Below are 14,996 nucleotides of genomic sequence, written 5' to 3'. Positions count from 1 at the left end.
GATGCTATTGTAAATAAAATTTTCTTAATTTCCTTTTCAAATTGTTCATTGTTCTTGTATAGAAACACAACTGATTTTTACATGTTGACTGAGTATCCTGTAGCTTTGCTGAATTCGTTTATTAGTTGTAACAGTTTTTTGTGGGACCTTTAGGGTTTTCTACATATAAGATCATGTCATCTGCAAACAGATAATTTTACTTCTCCTTTCCAATTTGGATGCCTTTTATTTCTTTTTCTTGCCTAATTATTGGCTAGAACTTCCAATACTATTTTGAATAGAAGTGGCAAAAGCAGGCGTCCATGACTTGTTCCTGATCTTGGAGCAAAAACTTAAAGTCTTTCACCATTGAGTATATTAGCTGTGGGTTTTTTATACACGGCTTGTCTTATGTTGACTTAGCTTCCTTCTATTCCTAGTTTGAGTGTTTTTACCATGAAAGAATGTTGAATTTTATCAAATGCTTTTACTGATTCAATCTCCTTACTAATTATAGGTCTATTCATATTTTCTATTTCTTTATGATTCTGTCTTTGTAGGTATTGTGTTTCATAGAATTTGTCCATTTAACTACGTTATCCAACTTTGTTGGCATGCAATTATTCATAGTACTCTTAAAATTCTTATTTTTCTGTAGAATTGGTAGTCATGTCCCCACTTTCATTACTGTTTTTAGTAATTTGAATCTTCTCTTTTTTTTTCTCAATCTAATTATAGCTTTGTCAATTTTGTTCATCTTTCTTGAAAAACCAACTTTAGGTTTTACTGATTTTCTATATTGTTCTTCCATTGTCTACTTTATTTATCTCCACTCTAATCTTTATTGCTTCCTTCTTTCAGCTGGCTTTCAGCTTAGTTTGTTCTTCTCTTCTAATTCCTTAAGTTGTAAAGTTACGTTGTTGATTGGAGATCTTTCTTCTTTTTTAACGTAAGCATTTACAATTATAAACTTCTTGCACAAGATTCTTAACTTTCTGAGTCTCAGTGCTCAACTGAAATTGCAGTAAGAGCACAGTCAGCCCTCCGTATCCACATGTTCTGGATCCACAGATTCAACCAACCAAGGATCGAAAGGCCTACTATGGTTGCGTCTATACCGAACATGTGCAGACTTTAATTTCTTGTCATTATTCCCTAAACAATATGGTATAAGAACTATTTACATAACATTTACATTGTATGAGGTATTATAAGTAATCTAGAGGTGATTTAAAGTATACAGGAGGATGTGTGTAGGTTATACGCAAATACTACACCATTTTATATAAGGAATTTGAGCATCCACAGATTTTGGTCTGCCGGGACGGGGGGCAGGGATGGGAGTTCTAGAACGAGTCCCCCATGGATACTGAGGGATTATTGTACCTGTTCCATGGTATTGTTTTAAAGATTTAATGTAATTTTCAATTGAACCTTTAGCAAAATGCCACAGTCAGAGGAAATGTTGCATAAGTGTTAGCTTCTATTATTGCTACTATTATCATTAGCCTTTATGAAATCAGGAAGCCCTAGAGTCAAGGACTACATGACTCTAGATCCACCTTTTACTAGAAATGTGACTTTAGGCAAGTTTTTTCACCACTGTAAGCCTCAGTTTTTTCATTTCTAAAATGGAAATAATGTCTATCTGACAGCTTTATTACATGAATCAAATGAGGTATATGTAAATTATAGAACATAGAGCCTGGCACAGTACCTCATAATAATTGCTAACATGAGCAATTATCAGTCTTGAGTTGACAGGTGAGGGCAACAGAAACAAAAAAGAAGAAACAGATGCAAAAGGAAATATATATTGTGGGGGATGGGAGGTATAACACAGAAAACCACTGGGAACATGGTTACTGACTAAATATACGAGAGAAAAAAAAGGAGCTGAGTGGACAGTTTCATGTCTGGTTTGTTAGTTTTCATCCTGAATCACAGCCAAGATGGGATTAGACATACAAGACATTTACTGGGGAAAATGCCTGTGAGGGAAATGGGGCAGGGGTGGGAGGAGCCCGGCAGATTCCTCCGACCATGAGGCATGATCCCTGTGAAGGAGAAAGAGAAGGAAGGGAGCTTTAGCTTGCAGTGCAGTTCTAAGAGAGTGTCTACAAGGCTGACAGGGAGTCCTTGAGCTAACGTCACCCAGCAGAGGAAAATCATCTCTCGCAGAATTGAGATTGCTTTCATATCCCTGCTGGGAGCCTGTGGGAAGTGTGGTCTCTGTGCAGTGAATGGTGATGGTGAATGGACATGAGGAATTCAGAGTGCACTAGCCCAGGCCTTCTGTCAATTAACTCCCCACCACAAGAGACCTGAGAGGCACATCTTCATGGCTGCCACACCTGGTACACAGAAAAAGATGGCAACCATGAAAACGTGGGAAGTTATAACGTACAAAAAGAGCCATCAGCCTTTCTCACATTTCCAGAGCCTTCAAAAACACCTGAGTGCAGCCAGGCCAGGGTGAGACTGAGGAAGTCCGACGACCGACTGAGAAATGTAGTGGGAGAAAAAATTTACAAGGATATAGTCAGCTAATCACCTCACAGCAATCTGCCCACAGAAAACTTATTCCTTGAAAGAACCAGTAGAGACTACGCCATGTTGAGAGCTGTTTCCCAGGGCACCCCCACTGTAAAATAATATCACCTTCACTCATTCTTCTCTTTTCTTTCCATGACAGGTGATCCAACACCACCAAATTCTGCTGGCCTCTCAGCTAGGGCTATTGACGGCATTGTGGTTGGAGTCCTGGCTGGGGCAGCTCTGATAGCTCCGGTGTCCTTTCTGTACATCTGAAAGACTGGAGGGTATGATCGCCTTTCTTAGTGTTTCTCTTCTCCAAGGTGAACTGCCATGCTTGGGGGAGGGAAGGAGCCTTCAACTCTGTTGGTGGGTCTGGATCTGCTCCTCCTCCTTCCTAAACCCCTGCTTCTCAGCACTAATTCCCTCAGGTCTCTTCTTCCCTGATCTTTATGCTTCCTATACCCCACTATCTGTTGGACATTGTTATTCCCATCCCCATCTGGTTTAGAGGGGACAGAACTAATTATGTTACTCTACCCTCCAGTCAGGGAAGCGAAGGTCCCAGAAGGAAACAAAGTGAGGAAATGAAAGGAGGGCCAGGAGAAAGCGAGTCACGTGCTCTGTCGACCATAGCAGGAGTGAGGGATAAGACAGAAAGAGAACCTAAGAAAAAGCAGAAACACCAAAGGCCTCTTGAGCAATAAATAAAGTGAGAAAAAAAAACAGCATCTACCTACAAAAGGGGAAAGGTGTCAGGGTAGAAGTAGGCTCAGGAGCAGTTGATAAAGAATGGACCTAGTGCACATCCAGCAAACAGGAAGGGAGTAAACACTAGAAGGAATCGTGGGTAGACTGAGGATGGAGGCCCTCAGAGGAAAGGCAGTACCCACTATGGTATAAATGAACACTGAGGAGCCCTGAGGAATTATCTGCTGACAGTGTCCTTCCTCGTTCAAGGAGCAAAGATCCTATGCTCGGGAATAGCAGTCACACTGTCTGATATTTATTTAGGGCAAGTGACCAGCGTGTTCTCACAGAGCACAAACCTTCAGCCTCCAACCACAGTAAGTAAAGTCCCTCACCCAGTGACAGCTGGTGTGTTCCACCACGTGCCCCCCCCCACACAGCAGGACATCCTGGATTCCCAACCACTCCCTACCTTCTGAATTTTTAGAGGGGATCTCCACTCCCCAACCTTAAGTTGACATAGGTCCTCCCACCCTTCTTAGCCACAAAAGATTCCCCTTGGATACAGCCCCAGGAATGATGCTCACTCTGCCTGGGCCAGACAGGCCTGAGTAAGATGGACATGTTTCCAGGAGCCATTTCCTCAGCCTCCTCCTTCCCCTAACCCTCTGCTTCTTTACGAATGTGGGCATTCTCTTTTGGTGAGACTTTCCCTGTTTTGTGGTGCTCTGGGTGCTGTGGGCCTCAATACTCCGCCTGGCCACTGAAACCTGTTGCTGAGAAACACATCAGGGATGAAAATCAAGGCCTTTTGACCAGGAAAGTCTTCAGAAGTGGACGAGGCCTCCTGTGGCTCTACTCCTGCCCCTCCTCTGGTACTAATGCCCCAGGTCTGGACCACACACTCTGAGGATAGCCAATTCCTTAAGTGATCATGGACCATCTCCCCACTCCACCCTCCCACTACTGGCCACCTCCTTCAGCTAGAAATCACAACAGCTTAGGAGCACCATCGTTCTAAGGCCATAAGTCAGCTGTGTATTTCCATGGGTTGGTAACTCTTCTTTTGCTTCCCCAGGTCAGGGCCACTCTGACAACTCCCCTAACAAGGTAAGCACAGCCAGTTTCACTGGTTCACTTTCTCATGGAAAGATCTCTGTGTAGAAGGGGTTATTCTTGAAGACATCACTGTGAGACGAGGTTTGGGTCTAAGTTCCTCAGTGCAGCAGCAAAGAAGTGTTTGTAAATGACCCCCATGAGTCTACCTCATTGCAAGCATGTGGACTTTGGAATTATATCCATGCTGTGTTTGAATCATGGCTGAGACTCTTAGTAGCTCTGTGACCTTGGACAACTAGCTTACCCTTTCTGATCCTCAGCTTTATCATCTGTAAAATGGGCATGCTGCCTACTTCAAAGTGAAGTTGAAGGAATTACATGAGATACAAATGTAAAGCACCCAGCACAGTGCCCAACACATAGAAGGCCTCGATCATTCCCCCTCCTCTACCTTCAGTCTGACTCTGCCCTTACTGTCAAAGGATAATTTCCATTCTAATGGATCTGAGGTCTTAGTTCCTTTACTTTGTAATAATTTCACCAAATTTTTCTCATCTTAACCTTTCAATAGCATACAGATATATAGTGAAAAGTACTTAAATCATAAGTATATCTTAACAATGTATGAATTTTCCCAAGTTAAACATACCCATGTAAGCAGCACCAACATCAAGAAACAAAACATGTCATCCTCCCCCCAAAAAACCCTCCAGTTACTTGCCTCCAACGAGTACCCACTATCCTGACTACCAATGCACTAGATTAGTTTTGCCTCTTTATGCTCCTACATAAATGAAAGACACAGTATATCCTTATATGTGTCTGGCTTCTTTCCTTCAAACTTGTTTTGTGAGATTCATTCATATTGTTGTATGCATTTGTAGTTGGTTTATTCTTGTTGCTGTATCATCGTATTCCGTTGTACGAATACCATAATCTCTCTCTTCCAGTGATCATTCACAGGGTGTTAGCCAGCAGAGATAATGGGTGATAAAAGCCCTTCTCCAAAGCTAAAAGTTTCAAAGTGGTGATAGCACGTGGTACTGAATCACACTAGACCAGGTGAGGGCCTGACCTGTGACACTGATTTAACTGACCGCTGCTCCTGCCTTTCAGGTCCATGAAGTTGCATATTCTTCCCTGAACTTCAATGCCCAGGAATCAAAGAAACTAACTTCAGCCTCCCCATCCTCATCAGCCACAGAAGTAGTTTATTGAGATGTAAAAAAGAAGAAATGTAACCTGCCAGGCTCGCTGCACTGCTGACTTATTCCAAGCTTCTCATCCCCATCACTAGAAGGATCCCTTTTCCCTCAGGGAGAAGAGGAAGAAGCCTCTTTTCCTCCCCTTAATTCCCAAATGAGGCATCTCCAGGCTGCCCAGTCACAGACCCTCCCTTCAGTGTCAATACATGAAAAGGTACATCTGGGAGTCTGTAGGAAACCCAACCTTCCCTTCTTTGAAATTTGGCAAAGCAGACCCACAGAGAGTTGCCAGAACCTCCCGCACCTCCCCTTCTCCTGACTGAGACTTGTTTTAAACTTACCTATTCAGAGCACAGTCACCTTCCCACCCCAGTCCTGTCCTATCCCAGTCTAGCTTGAATTTCCATAAGCTTGAGAGGTATGTCCTTATCCACTGAAATGCATGTGCCAGAAAAGAACAAAGAAAAAGTAAAAGTAAAAGCTTCTCCTGTCGCTCCAAAGCCCAGGGTGAAACCACCAGACACAGGAAAACAAATATAGAACCAATTCTGAACTGGGAAATTCTACAGCTTTATGCATTGTTAGGGTGTCTACCTGTAGGACCAGGGCCTAAGAACCTTGCTGCTTAGGGGGAATACCACCTAAGCCCTTTGGCAAGCCTGTCTTCAGAGAACCCACTAGAAGCAACTAGGAAAACTATTTGCCAAGGTCCATAGGCGACTCCTAATGGAAAATGCAAAAAAAATGCATGCACATTTTAATCACTTTATGGGCTTTATTCAAGGAAATGCCCACAGAAGGAGGGGTTACAGCTTTAGGGAACAGTCAGCTGTTAACAGAGACAATCTGCTGGGAATTTGGGAAATGAATCAGAGAGCTACCCTTCAGAGATAATTTAAATAATTGTTAAAGAATGCACAATTTGGGAAATTGGGTTTTCTCTGAGACATTCTGCCATTTTAATTTTTGTAACTGCTTATTTATGTGAAAGGGGTTATTTTTACTTATCTTAGCTGTGTAAGCCAATCTGACTGCCTTAGGTGAAAGAAGCCACCAAAATCCCTCAAGTCCCCTTGGCCAGGAGCTCCTCAAGGCTTCTATGTCAGGGGCTCCAAATAGAAAACAAGAAGCCGTTTTCCTCTTTCCTGGCTGGAAATGGATCTAACTCAGTTTCCAAGCGTCTCGGGCCAATCACCAGCCACCGTTCTATCCCATGTGTCTGCCTGTGCATGTTCTATCTGTCTGACCCACTCACTTTCTCAGGAAAGCTGGGCCCCTGCTAAGATGCATTTGGTCCTTGAGAAGTGGGAGCGCCCTGAAGGGAACATTATCACTCATGCCCTTGGCATTGTTTACAACACAGAAAGCTGCACTGGTGCTGATGCTCCTTAGGACACAAGGGGAATATTATAACTGGGCCCTAGCATTCTTGAACAGCCTCTGAAATTTGTTTTCTCTCATGGGGTCTGTGAGTCTTAGGATAAAAGGAAGGGCAGGAGAAGGAGAGACAAATGTACTTCCCACCCAGCCTTCTACGCAGATGGAATCTCTTTGGGGCTTTTGAGAGAAAGGTTTTATTCAATCCTGATTACTTGATCTCATGCTGTGTCTGAGAGGACCCCTCAAAGAGGGTTATCTAGGAGTTCTCTGTACTCAGGTATCTCTTTCAGGGTTTTCTAACCCTGACACAGACTGTATATACCTCCCCCTCATCCACGCTATTCTGTGTTATTTAATTTTGCTTGGCTAAGGCTGCTTAGGAATTATTTGTAAAATATGCTCTATACTTACAATAAAAATTATATATCAGACATCAACATGCTGCCTCACAGTTGAAACTACTTTACACAATGTCTTCTTTACAGGCAGAAGAAAGAGATCACTAAACTGGCTAACAGAGTAAGCCTATTTCTAAGTCTACAGGTATTTCATCTAGTGATTAGAGAATTAGCTAAATTCATTTGCACACCTGTTAACAAAGTGGGTCTGTCTAGAGTCGACAGGCCAAAGCTCCAAACTGCCTGAAAGAAAATGCCTATTTTCCTCCCAGAAAGATGATTTCATGAGGAAGATTTCAACCAGCCTCTTTCTGAGGGACAAGTAACCCTTCCCGCACAGGTCTCTTCGGTGAATCAAATGCAGCAATACAGCTTTCACGCACAAGAGTCTCCACGGGTTCAGTCACATAGAAATCTCTCCAGCACCTTCTATCTTCCTTGTCCCCAGTTCCTTCAGAGGGTCAGATCTCTTCTGGCCTGAAAAACCATCATTAATTAATTCCACTAAGTATTAACCTATTATCTCATCTCCTTCACTTCCAAACAACTGAAACATGTGTGCTGTCTTTCCCCTTCCTCATCACCTCATTTCTCCAGGGCCTCTGCTGTAGTGCCTCCAGATGCAAGACTGCTGGAAGCAGCATAAAATCAGTATCCATCTCTTGGCCAAATTCCAAGATATTTTCACCATCCTCACATTGTTCACTTTTACAACATCTAAGACCACAGACAACTTTTTCCTTCTTGGACACTCTCCTCCTCCCATCCACAGCCGATGCACTGCACCCCCACACCAGATTTAGTACTCAGACCCTGCTTGTCTCCCTCCACCACCCTCTTTCCACAGCTCAGTGACCTCTCTGCAGATGCCTCCTACATCTCTATCTCTACACCCGCTCCTTCTTAGAACTCATGATACATCCAAATACCTTCAGCCCTTGCTCTTTTGTTTCCCACACTCAATATGTCATCAAAACCTGTTGATTCTTGTTTAATATCTCTCACTTGTGTTGTTCTCTCCATTCCCGTAAACCTTAATAACCCAGGCCCTCAACAACTTGGCTGCTGGAAGTACAGCTTGACTTCTTGTCTCTGGTCTCTCTACTGAAGCTTCCTTGCATACTACTGCCTCATTACCTTCCTAAAAACTGGTTCACTCTCCTACTCAAGAATGTATATTGGTCTACCCTGGCCTACCAGATAAGTTCAAATTTCTTTCTCTTTAGGAACATTTCTTACTTTCTTTACTACTATTCTCTAGTGTAATTTTTCCATTCTAATTAGATCTCTTTCTTTACCCATCCCTGCCCCTCCGCCCCATATAAACATATAATTCTTAGTCCCAATGACATGCCTGAAAACAAACACCAAACAGGGCAATGTTCTCCCTATTCCCTCACAGGGGAGTTACCTACGCCAGTCATCATGGGCAACAACTCCGACCCCAGGGAGGACAAAGACCCTGTAGCATTAACGTGTGAACCTGAGACTCAGGACACAACCTACCCATGATTGAGAATCTTTTCCTGATGATTAGTTCCTGTATTCATGAAATCCTACTGAGCACCTACTGTGCTATAAGGCTCAGTGGTAGACTCCATGAAAGATACAGAAATGAGACAGGCAAAGTCCCTATGCCAGGGAACATAAAGCCTAAGACAGGAGATGAGACATGAAAAGTTACTATAATACAAAGATAGAAATAGATAAATGCCACAAGAGAAGACAGAGAAATCCAATGAGAAATATGGCTACACTTAGAATGACTGGGAAAATTTTAAAAACAACTGATACTCAGGCCCCACCCACAGATCCTGATTTAATTGGTGTGGGGTGGAACCCAGGCAATGGTAGTCTTTTAAAGCTTCCCAGATAAATTTAACGTGTAGCCAGGATGGAGAACCCCTGCTATAATAGGTACAACTTGAGCCTAAAGGCAGTGGTTTTTAGCTAGAAGTATGATTCAGAATTACCTAGAGAACTTTTTCAACATAGATGATAAGTCTATAAACCATCCCTGAAGAAGCTGGTACAGTATGTCTGGAGTGAGACTTGGGCTTGTGTAGTTTTAAAAATTCCCAGGTGATTCTCACACATATTTTATGTTAGAAAACACTGACCTAAAATAGGTAGTATTGAAAAACTGGGGAGTTGGAGAACATTCTGTGAGATGCCCATGAGAAGAATAATCTATTCTGCAAGGCACAGAGAAGTACTCAAAAAGAAATTATTGGAAAAGAGCTAAACTTTAAAATACCAAGTGTTGTGAGGATGAGAAACAACTGGTATTCTTACATATTGCTGGAGGACATATAATGGCACAACTTGCTGTTTGGAAAAGAGCTTGGCATTTTCATATAAAGTTAAATATACTTATACAGTGCGGCAATCCCACTCCTAGGTATTTACCCAAGAGAAATGAAAACAGATATCCACACAAAGAGTTACATACGAATGTTCACAGTAACATTATTCACAGTAGCCAAAAAGGGGAAACAACCCAAATATCCCCCAATGTGTGAAGGGATAAACAGATTGCGGAATATCCATACAATGGAATGCTAATTAGCAATAAAAAAGGCACAAACTTAGGCTAAAACAACATAAGATTAATCTCCAAAACGCTATGCTGTGCACAGAAGGCAGACACAAACAGCATGTATGATATGATGCCATTTAAAGGAAGTTCAAGAATAGGCAACAGTAATTAATGGTGTTAGAACTCACCATAGGGGTGGAATTAACAACAAAGGTGCACAAGGGAGCATTTTGGTTCGTGGAAATGTTCTACATCTCAATACAGGTGGGGATTACATGGGTGTATACATGTACCAAAAACCAAATTGTACACTTAAGATCTGTATGCATTTCAGTGTATTTTAATTTTATCTCAATTTTTAAAAATAAAATAAACAAACAGCTAATTCAATCTATCAGGTACAAAATATCCATTTATTAGCTCAGAGAATGCAGTTTCTTGATGTTATAAGACTGAGGTCTACATTTGTCCTCTTAGGGACCACTCTCAGCTACTAGATGCTATTCTCAGGTCCTGGTCACAAGGCCCCTTCCATCTCAGCAATGGAGAACATCCCTTAAATCAAATCCCTTTCACACTTCTAATATCTCTGATTTCTGTTCTGAAACCAGCTGGAAAAAATGCCTGCTTTTAAATGACCTGTGTGATTAGATTAATCCCACTTAAATAATTTCTCTTTTTGTTAAACTCAAAGTCAACTGCTTAGTAACCCTAGTTACATCTGCAAAATCCCTTTTGCCACATAATGTAACATAATCACAGGCATGATATCTCACCATGTTCACAGTCCGGAATTAGGGGTAAATTTGGGGGTACCATTTTAGAACTCTGCCTACCACAGCACCATATGAGAGCTGTTCACGCTCTCAGGGAGCTCCTCCAGGACCCTTTCTGAAGAAACAGCAAAAAAGCCAAACAGGCTCAGTCCAAACTCAAAGAGAGATAACAAGAGATTAAGGACAAAAATCAGAAACAAGAAAGCAAAGGCCCATGTCCTTCTCTCCTGTGAATGTCTGAGTCACAGACACACTCATTGCCCTCAAACCTTTAGTGATGTTCTCAGGCACTGACGGTAGCTGCATCTCAGTTAATCCCTAACTCAAGTTGTCAGAAACCCAAAGCCATCCCAAGAAACCAAGCACAAATGACAGGCTACATAATCCAACCAGGACAGTTTATAGATTCCTGAAGATTCATTCCTTCAACACACATTTACTAGGCATTTACTATATGTCAAGCATTAAGCCAGGTACTGAAGAGAATATGAAGATTAAAAACTAAGGAACTGGGCCGGCCCCGTGGCTTAGCGGTTAAGTGCATGCGCTCCGCTGCCGGCGGCCCGGGTTCGGATCCCGGGTGAGCACCGAGGCACCACTCCTCCAGCCATGCTGAGGCCGCGTCCCACATACAGCAACTAGAAGGATGTGCAGTTATGACAGACAACTATGTACTGGGGCTTTGGGGGAAAAATAAATAAATAAAATCTTTAAAAAAAAAAATAAAATAAAAAAAAAATAAAAACTAAAGAACTTATTTGGGTCTTTATTCAAACAACACTGTGCAAAGAAAAGTGGGGGTGGGGGGAACAAAGGAAGATATAATAGAATAAAGAAAAATGGGAAGGGAAGGGGAAACATTATGAGATAATTACAGAAATTTGAACATCAAATATTTTATGATATTGAGGAAGTATTAATTTTTAGTGTGATAATGGTATTGTGGTTATATTTTTTAAAGATCCCTGATATTTTAGTAATACAACTGAAATATTTACAGATGAAATGATTTGATATCTGGGATTTGCTTCAAAATACTCCAGGTTTGGAGAGGGGAGTATAGATAAAACAAGATTGGCCATGAAATAATTGCTGAAGCTGCAGGATGAGTACATGTAGATTCATTATATCATTAGCCTAACTTTGGCATGTATTTGAAATTGTTCAGGAAAAGAAAAGTCCTTGCTCTACAGAAGCTTCTAACACAAGGAGTCAGATATTCCAACAAATAGAATCCTAGGGAGTTAAACAAAATAAACACAAAGCACAAAGCGCTGCTCAAGCTCCTAGGACAGTGACTGCCCCAGGGTAGACAGAAGGAGTCAGAGAAGGTGTCACAGGAGCCTCCCCCTTGACCAGTGTCTTGAAGGAAGAGTGCCCCAGGCACAAGGGCAGCCCAGAGGTACAAAGGCACACAGATGGGCAGTGGCAGAACTTCCGCACACTCTCTGGATGACTTGAGAGAGGCCATGTTACCTAAGAGCACCTGTTCCAGAGCCAGACCACCTGCGCTGGAGTTCCTGCTCCTGAATCCCCACTGTGAGACCTCAGGCGAGCTATTTGCAATGTCTCTGGGCCTCAGATTCTTTACCTATAAAATGTAGATTATAACAATACAAGCTTCACAGGGTGTTGTCAGGAGTCAATGAATCAATCCGGATGTAAAACACCTAGAAGACAGTGGGTGAGCAATAAATGTTAGCTGTTAGTAGTGGCAGCAGTATCCCAGCCCACAATACCACACATTTTGAAAATCACATCTAATTCCTATTTGTCGCTTATCCTCTCTTTGTTAGACTGTAAACCTGTAAAATAGGGACTGTGTGTTACCTCTATATCCCCAGAACCCAGCCTAAGGCCACGCGCACAATAGGCACTGATCAGGCAGCTCTTCTTTCAGGGAGGTGGGGACAGACCACCAGAAGCTTCTGCCTAGCCCCTCACGATTCCCCTATGGATTATACCCTCAATTCCTACAATTCTTTGCCTTCCTTTAGCTTCCTTCCCTGTTCCCACTTCCTCTCTTACTCTGCTCCAGAGATGTGCATTCACCAATGGTGCTCTCCGGCCCCTTCCCTGGCAGGTGTTCCAATGTCTCCTTTCTCTCTCTCCCCACAGCTGTATTATCTAAACAGCCTCTGTATCACTTATTCTGAGATTAACAAAGGGTGAAGGGAGGCTGAATTTCTAGACTATTGGCCTCATACCTATTTGTGAGAGCTAGAATCCTCTGGAAATGAGAATAGCAGATAAGATGGTAGCTGGAACATAAAGCCTTCAAACACAGCCCCATCTTTGAGGAAATCCTATAGACACATTTGTACTGTCAGCTAACATCTCACTGGGGTTTGGGGGGTTCATAAACTGCTGGAGAGGAGAGGGAGGCATGATGGGCAGGGAGCCCAGCTTCATGTTAGTTTATATTTTGGTGAGGAAGTTGGCCCTCAGCTAATATCCACTGCCTCTTTTTGCTGAGGAAGATTAGCCCTGAGCTAACATCTGTGCCCATCTTCCTCAATTTTGTATGTGGGACGCCACCACAGCATGGCTTGATGAGCAGTGCATAGGTCCATGCCTGGGATCCAAACCTGTGAACCCCAGGCCACCAAAGTAGAGCACGTGAACCTAACCACTATGCAACCGGGCTGGCCCCGATGTTAATTTTTGCTTTACAAACTTCAGGGTTTCTTCTTCCCACCACTGGTAAACATCCTCATTTTCCCCTTAGAGCAGAGACTCAGAGAAGAAGAGAAGAAGAAGATCCAGAGCCTGAGAACTGACAAGATATAAGACTACAGATGGCTAGACTCTAAAGATGAAGTAGGAAGGTAAGATACAGGTCTCTCCTGAATCACAACCCTCTGTACAAAGTGCCCTCTGCCCTGAGCAGTGATGTGGGGCTGGAACATGATCCTGCTCTCCTCAAGAGCGGGAATTGCTGGTAGAACTTTAACTACCCAGGAAGAGAAGGAAATGGAGCCCTCTGAAGTACCTCTGCCTACCCATTCTCCCCTAGTTTCCTCTGACAGGAGGACAATTCAAGGCTATGTCCCCAGCCCTACAATTTGATGGTTCTTTTCTGTAAAAAAAAAAAAAAAAAAAAAAAAACGTGGGGGAGGAGATCACAAACCTGAAATGGTCCACAGGAGAGAACACACTAAAAAGAGCAGCTTAAGCACGCTTTGTTTAAAGTCCAAGTCCTTGAGTGTGCCGATCTCCTTCACTGCTGGGCTCTCCATGACCACCAGCCTTGCCCCATACTTGGAGCCCCATCTGAACCCAGAACTCTTCTTGACTGGGGACTTAGTGCAAGAAACAAAGAGGGGAACTGGGAACAGGAAGACAAATAAATACAAGCACAGTGGCAGGCTCCCTGAAATACTAAGTGTGATCATAACAAAGTGAAACTGGTCTTCTTGTAGAGCTCAGACTGGTTTTGAGAGCAACCCTAAATGGTAAATGACCAAAATATTTTGAGTAATGACAGAACTTTTGGAATAAATGTAAAGCCATCCAGGACAACTACGTTTTAGGTGCCCATATTTACCTGGATATGATATACTTGTAAAAGGAATCCTGTAACTCATGTGAGTCTCATAACTTTATTGTCCTAACTTACATAGGACCGAGGAACAGTTTGATACAACAGGAGTTTGAGCAGAAAGGGAAGAGCAGGAAAAAAACAGGAGTGTATATGGTGGCAGAGATGTGTGGAGAAGAGAAAAAAGAGCCCAAGAGAAGAGTAATAAAAGGAACAATAGTGGTTACCAGAGGGGAAGAGGGGAGGGAGGAGGGCGAAAGGGATAATTCGTCACATGTGTGGGGTGATGGGTTGTAATTAGTATTTGGGTGGTGAACGTGATGTAATCTATGCAGAAATAGAAGTATAATGATGTACACTGAAATTTATACAATGTTATAAACCAATGTTACTGCAACAAACAAAAGATTAAAAATAAAAATAAAATTTAAAAAAAAAGGAACAATAAACCCCTATCATAAACACAGAGATGGAAGCACTGAGTTAATTGTGACTCAAATCAGCGAACAGGGCAACTCCCACAATTAAAGCTTTCCTGAGTAACTCTGTGGTCAGCCAGCTCTGTACGGTCCAGGAGAGGGGTGGAGCAGGGATGGAAATGGGCAGAAACAGACACTAAATTCTCCCACTTCCATTTAAACCAAAGGAGGGCTTTATTATCCTACACAGGAGAATTGGATTTTACACATTTGTTGACTACTTTACATTAGAGAAATATGATTAATGTCTATTCTTCAAAGAACCAGCAGTACAACTTGCCTACCATTAATTAGCAAATTAAAGACCAAGAGCTATTGGTGCTTATCTGTTTGTGAGCTTATTCTCTAAAGCAACCTCTGTACTTAAGAATCCTAAGGCCTCCATACGACCCAGCAATTCCACTCCCAGGTATAC

General features: G+C 42.5%; 1 long non-coding RNA gene across 7 annotated transcripts in view; it reads right to left on the bottom strand.

Moving 5' to 3' along the window:
* LOC147912871 (uncharacterized) overlaps positions 1-14,996 on the bottom strand; it is a 214,153-nt gene that overhangs the window by 110,453 nt on the left and 88,704 nt on the right. For 4 of the 7 annotated variants that reach the window (XR_015549498.1, XR_015549501.1, XR_015549499.1 and 1 more), the window contains one exon: positions 11,409-12,231. The exons of 2 other annotated variants lie outside the window; for them this stretch is intronic. This is a non-coding gene — a long non-coding RNA (uncharacterized LOC147912871). Of the gene's footprint in view, positions 1-4,176; positions 7,724-11,408; positions 12,232-14,996 lie in introns of those variants that run through there. One more of the 7 variants, XR_015549502.1, reaches the window with a different exon arrangement.

This window comes from Ceratotherium simum, chromosome 33 (assembly GCF_057802395.1).
Source record: "Ceratotherium simum simum isolate JZ-2026a chromosome 33, ASM5780239v1, whole genome shotgun sequence".
In the NCBI taxonomy this organism is placed as follows: Eukaryota; Metazoa; Chordata; class Mammalia; order Perissodactyla; family Rhinocerotidae; genus Ceratotherium; species Ceratotherium simum.
This window is presented reverse-complemented; position numbering and strand designations above follow the sequence as displayed.